This window comes from Stomoxys calcitrans, chromosome 3, assembly GCF_963082655.1.
Source record: "Stomoxys calcitrans chromosome 3, idStoCalc2.1, whole genome shotgun sequence".
NCBI classification, from domain to species: domain Eukaryota; kingdom Metazoa; phylum Arthropoda; class Insecta; order Diptera; family Muscidae; genus Stomoxys; species Stomoxys calcitrans.
The window spans coordinates 187,557,558-187,564,699 of NC_081554.1; positions in this window are offsets into that span (position 1 = coordinate 187,557,558).

A 7,142-nucleotide genomic window follows, 5' to 3' on the forward strand; every position below is an offset into this window, starting at 1 on the left:
GGTTAGATCTATACGAGAATTGGCGTGGATGTCAAAGGATTAAATATAAATTTCAGTGACATGGATAATAAATGCGTCTTCTAAAGGCTCAAGATCTCAAATCGGAGGATAGGTTTGTGGGGGATATATCTTTGAATTTAACCTGCCTATGGTCAAGAAAATTTTGTGTGCAAAGTTTCAGTTCAATATCTTCATTTTTATTAAAGACTGTAAAGTGATTTCAACAGACGAACGGACATGACAGAGTCGTCTTAGAATTTTATGAAAAAATATATATTTCATTGTGTTGAAAATGGAATGAGGGCATTAAACGTTTAAATTCAGGCGGGCCGAATTTTTTCTACTGTATTCAGAATGGGGCGTCAAAACGACAGTTCCTACTATCCGAAATATAAATATTTAAAAAAAAAACAAGTAAAACCGTGCTAAGTTCGGCCGGGCCGAATCTTATATACCCTCCACCATGGATCGCATTTGTCAATTTCTTTGAATGACTTTTTTAAAAAGAAAAACAGCAGTAATAAAACATCACCTACAAAATTTCAGGCAAATCGTGTAATAATTGCGCCCTCCAGAGGCTCAAAAAGGCTAACTGGGAGATCGGTTTATATGGCAGTTATATCAGGTTATATGGCAGCTGTATGCGGCCTCTAGAGGCTCAATAAGACTAATCGGGAGATCGGTTTATATGGCAGCTATATCAGATTATGTACATGTTTAAACCATACTTAGTGCAGTTGTTGGAAATGATACCAAAACACCACGTGCATAATTTCAGCCAAATCGGATAAGAATTGCGCTTTCTAGAAGCTTACGAAGTCGAGACCTAAGATCAGTTTATATGGCAGCTATTTCAGGTTATGGATCGGTTTAGATTATACTTAGCACAGTTTGAAGGAAGTCATAACAAAACACGTCGTGCTAAATTTCAGCCAGATCGGATAGAAATTGCGCAGCTATATCAGGTTATGAACTGATTTAGACCGTACTTAGTACAGTAGCTTGGAGTAATACCGGAACACTTCATGTTAAATTTCATCCAAATTGGATAAGAATTGTGTCCTCTAGAAGCTCAAGAAGTCAAGACCCAAAATCGGTTTATATGGCAGCTATGTCAAAAAATGAACCGATTTAGCCCAGTTGCAATCCCAACTGACCAACACTAATAAAAAGTATTTGTGCAAAATTTCAAGCGGCTAGCTTTACTCCTTCGAAAGTTAGCGTGCTTTTGACACGACGGCCATGGCTAGATCGACATAAAATGTCATGACTGCAAATGCAAATTTTGTCCATGAACATTCCACTAAGGAACAGGGGAAAACTTCTCACATATCAATGAGTGCAGTCCGATTCAAGTTTAATGATAAGGGGCCTCCTTTTTATAGCCCAGTTCGAACGGCGTGCCGCAGTGCGACACTTCTTTGGAGAGAAGTTTTACATGGCATAGTACCTCACAAATGTTGCCAGCATTAGGAGGGGAAAACCACCGCTGAAAATTTTTTGTGAAGGTCTCGCCAGGATTCGAACCCAGGCGTTCAGAGTCATAGGCGGCATGCTAACCTCTTCGCTACGGTGGCCTCCTTGGTGTCATGACTATCAAGAATATATATACTTTATGGGATCTTAGACACATACTTCGAGCTGTTACCTATAGTGGAGGATATAAAAATCAAATTTCAATGCAACAATAAGCAATAGTTGGATTTGCAATCCTATTCAGTGACAAACCACTGGAAGTTCCACTGAGTGCAAATGCAATTCATTGAGTGCTCTCCGATTCAAGTTTAAGCTCAATGATAAGGGGGCGTATACTTTATTTTATGTTATTTTTTAGTGCCGCAGTACGACACCTTTTTTGGGAGAAGTTTTTACATGGTATAGTATGTACTTTACAAATGTCGCCAGCATTAGGAGGGGATAACCACCGCTGAAACCTTTTTTTCTGATGTTCTCGACAGGATTTGTACCAAAGCGTTCAGAGTCATAGACAAACATCTCTACGGTGGTCCCACTAAGTACAACTTTTATAGACGAGTCCGAATGGTGTATCGCTAAACAAAAACTCTTCGTAGATAAATTTAACATGGATGAAAAACTGATGAATCTTGAATATCAAGTTTGGAGATGTCTTCCTCCACTTGGTCTACCCATCGATTTGGGAAACCTTTCATGGGAACCAATTCAAATGACTTTCTGGCGGGAACAGCTTCTTTCATTCTTACAATATGGCGAAGCCAACGTCTTGGCTTGTATGCAAACAACTGTAAATATGAAGCTAATAAAATTTTAAATTTTTTTGCATTGCTAAACGATTTTAAATACGATTTCATGGCTAGTCAATAATTCTTCTAAAGGGTGATTTTTTTGAGGTTAGGATTTTCATGCATTAGTATTTGACAGATCACGTGGGATTTCAGACATGGTGTCAAAGAGAAAGATGCTCAGTATGCTTTGACATTTCATCATGAATAGACTTACTAACGAGCATCGCTTGCAAATCATTGAATTTTATTACCAAAATCAGTGTTCGGTTCGAAATGTGTTCATTCACCGTTCAGCGATGAGGCTCATTTCTGGTTGAATGGCTACGTAAATAAGCAAAATAGCCGCATTTGGAGTGAAGAGCAACCAGAAGCCGTTCAAGAACTGCCCATGCATCCCGAAAAATGCACTGTTTGGTGTGGTTTGTACGCTGGTGGAATCATTGGACCGTATTTTTTCAAAGATGCTGTTGGACGCAACGTTACGGTGAATGAACACATTTCGAACCGAACACTGATTTTGGTATTAAAATTCAATGATTTGCAAGCGTTGCTCGTTAGTAAGTCTATTCATGATGAAATGTCAAAGCATACTGAGCATCTTTCTCTTTGACACCATGTCTGAAATCCCACGTGATCTGTCAAATACTAATGCATGAAAATCCTAACCTCAAAAAAATCACCCTTTATTATTCCTTAGCAAATTCATCCACTGGATCGTATACGTGTTATATTCATATAACCCAGTAATATTACGTATACGCAGTGAGGGCCAATATGAAAATACAATACATGGTAATATTGCCATAAAGCATGAATGCAGGCGTCATTTAATGAAGTTTATAAAATTTTTACAGACTATTATCTTTGTTGCAACACCTTAAAATACCGAATTGAAGCTATGTATATATGTATTATTTATCCTCTTCACATTCCATTGTTTGTAGCCATGTTGGTCCGTCTGTTGAAACCTCAATATTTTTATTAAGCTGCCTGCTTGACATTTTGCATTTAAGTGCCTTATTTGCTATGGTGAATACGATTTAGCTAAAATTTGCAAAGTGTACTCCAACGCTTAGGTTTTTTGATTCTCAATAAATCTCATTCAGCGCTTCATTCCAAATAAGCAACATATAAAAACAACACCAATTTGTATAGTCTTGTATCGGCATCCATGTTAGTTGCTGTTGGCCGTAATCACCTTTCATACTTCGTTTTCACTTGTTGTTGCATTTACCAGCACAAGTAAGTGTGGCCACAATCATCTCATCTGTTCTAGAAACCTGTGAAAGAGATTTTATTTGCTTTGAAAATGTTTGTTACCTGCTAATGCAGTAAGCAAGCATCTGTTAAACTGTTACAGATATTACAAACACACACAAGCAACTCTATGTTGCAACAATAACGGACCTTAATAGCTATAACTCAACTCTGTTTGTTTTACATGTCCTCGTTGAGAAGCAGTGTAGCCGTATTGAGTTGTTGAGGTTCGATGAAGGTTTAAATTGAATCGGCATATCTTTATATAATACTAAAATTAAAATAATTAAAAGTAATATAAAAAATAAATAAAATATAAAAAATTAAAATAAAAAAAAATATAATAAAAAAATAAAATAAAATAAAAAAGTAAAATAAATTAAAAAAAAAATAGAATAAAAAAAATAAGTAATAGCGTGCTAAGTTCGGACTGGCCGAATCTTATATACCCTCCACCTTAGATCGCATTTGTCAAGTTCTTTAGCTGGTATATCTGTATAGGCAAACAAAGGATAATGGATAAAAATTACCATGCTACTATTGCTTCTAGCGACATGTAAGCTAAGTTTTCAGGACCAGGCCCGAAGGAAAACGAATGATAGATGGTCACAAAGAGGGGGCTGTGAGCATTTCAAAACTATGTGGCCTAATCTAGACTTAAAGAGGTCTACCGCTTTGCTGTCATTGGCTAGAACAGACGTCTCAGTCTTTGTGTCCGTCATGACAGGTCACTGTCTAATCGAAAAACATGCTGACAGACTGAAGGTTGCCAGCAACGACTTTTGCAGCAGCTGTGAGTAGATCGAAGAAGAAGAGACTATAGAACACCTTCTGTGTGTGTGTCCCGCACTAGCAGTCAGAAGGAGTTCCACTTTAGGTTCTCATTTCTTCGAGAACCTGTCTGATTAGCGTGAAGATTCTCAGGTTGTTGGGCGATCTGGATGGTTCAGCGGTAGGAACTATTGTAGAAGAAGGAGATCCCTTCTTCTGTTCCTGTGGTATCACAATTGATGAAAACATCTAAGTGAGATTTTTGCCAGACTGCCACTTAAACCTAACCTAACCATGCTATTGAAGTCATATCAGGTTATGGACCGATTCGGACTATAGATGTGGATATTGGAGACCATAATAGAAGTCAGTGTATAAAATTTCAGCCAAATCGGCGGAAGTGACCTATAGAGCCTCAAGAAGTAATATCGGGATATCGGTTTATATGGGAGGTATATCAGATTATGGACCTATTCAAAACATATTTGGTTCGCATGTGAGTCTTTTGGCAGACTGCCACTTAAAGTCAGTGTATAAAATTTCAGCCAAATCGGCTGAAGTGCCCTATAGAATCTCAAGCAGTAATATCGGGATATCGGTTTATATGGGAGCTATATCAGAATATAGACCGATCCAAACCATATTTGGCACACATTTTGGCACATCATAGGAGAAGTAGTTGTACAATAATTAAGTAATTAGTAATTTCAGCCAAATCAGATAAGAATTGCGCCCTCTATAGACGCAAGAATTATAATCGGTAGATCGGTTTATTTGGGAGCTATACCAAGTTATGAACCGATTTGGACCATACTTGCCAATTTGGACCATTTGGATTTGGACCAATTCGTGCAAAATTTCAATCTGATTACAATTGCTCACTCCAGAGGCTCAAGATGTCAAGATCCAGTATCGGTTTATATGGCAGCTATATCAAGTTATAAACCGATTTGGACCATGAGCAGCACAGTTGTTGGAAGTCAAAACGAAACAGCTCATACAAAATTTCAGCCACATCGATAAAAATTGCGCCGTCTAGAGGCTCAAGAAGTCAAGATCCATGATCGATTCATATGGCAGCTATATCAAAACATGGACCGATGTAGTCCATTTACAATCTCACCTACACTTATAGGATGTATTTTGGGAGCCTAGCTTTATTCCTTCTTAAGTTAGCGTCCTTACGGCTGACAGACAGTCGGGCGCATGGTTAAATCGAATTAAAATGCCAAGACGATAAAGAATATATACGTTGTTGGGTCTCAGGCTTAAGCACAGATAGGCCTTTGGAGGAGGAGCAAACCCCTCCCCCTTGAATTTCTGACTTAGAATTTCTTTTTCGAGGTTACTTGTTATTATTTAGAGCGCACATCAAGCCGATTACCAATCTTAGGTGTCGTCCATAGTGGCATGGGGCTGATTAATATCCGCACCCTCTTTTCAACCTAATCTATCCACAATATGATGATTTGGATGATCCTGTAGGAGTTGAGGCGGCTGAATTTGCAGACCGTTATTGTGTGAGGTCCCTTTCCTTAGGTGCGATAGGTGGCGGTCTTCCTCCAAGGACCACATTTACCCGATAGCTTTTCACTGCAACAGCTACCGTGTCTGTATGAATGTTGTCTAGACCCGCCTGATATGCCGCTTGAACTAGAGGTACTCTCTAGTAGCGCTGAAACTCACGCTCTAGATTATGTAGATCCACCATCAGACTATGGGCGGTGGATACCTATCCACAAGATGATGATTTGGATGGCACCTGCGATAACAGCCCAGAAGTTATAACTGGGGCAGCATGTAGTTATGTCTTCGTACGGGTGGGATCTTTGTTTGCTGATGAAGGTGGTCCACGTGAGAACTGAGGAGACAAATCGTTGCAGTTCGAAGAGCGGCAGTCTAACAGATCTGAATATTATTCCACTGCGTGTCACATAGCTGCCAAGACCACACTGGCGCTGCATAAGTAACCCGGATAATTGCTTTGTACGTGGTCAACAAGATTTCTTTGTCAGCAACTCAAAAAACCGGCTGGCAACTCTGGTGTAAAGCAAACGTGAATTTAACAGTGTCTAATAAGACCAAGCAAAATATTGAATTTTAATTGTTATTTGATAGAATCAATTGCAAAAAACGTTCAAAAACTTTTTTTCAAGTAGTGCTGCATTAGAAATTGTTCAAGAATGCCAAAAACAAGTCGCAGAAGTATAAAATCAAAAACAATAATTTGTGCGCAATGTAAAATTGAAATCAAAGAAGAAGGTGATGCATTTATAGAGTGTGACAAATGCTATAAAGCCCTCCACTTTCAGTGCACGAAAATGGATAAACGTCAATTTGATTATCTCTTAAAGAACAACAATGTTTTGTTTACATGTCATTTCTGCGATAGTGGAGAAGAAGGTGAAGGAGAATTGAAGACCGAATTAAAGGAGATTAAAGCAAAGCTAGCCAAGCTCGATCAACTGTCAGCAATACAAGAGTCAAACAATAACATTCAAGAGGCAGTAAAGTTTATGTCTCAGCAATATGATGAGATTTTGAAGGGTGTAGCTGAGAATGGAAAGAAATTAAGAGAAATTGAGAAAGAGAATTCAATGTTAAGAAAAGAAGTTGATAGTTTGAAAACATCTGTTAAATTATTGAACGATGTACGCGTGAAAAATGACTGTATTGTGAGAGGATTAAATGCTGTGGAGAATGCGTCAGCTGTTGAGTGTGTTCTTGAATTTACTAAGAGTGTCGCACCTGATATTAAGGCAGAAAATATTGAAGAAGCATACTTTGTTGGTGGCATGCAAAATGGGGACAACCGAAAGAAAACAGCTGTTGTTAAATTCTCAGACAGGG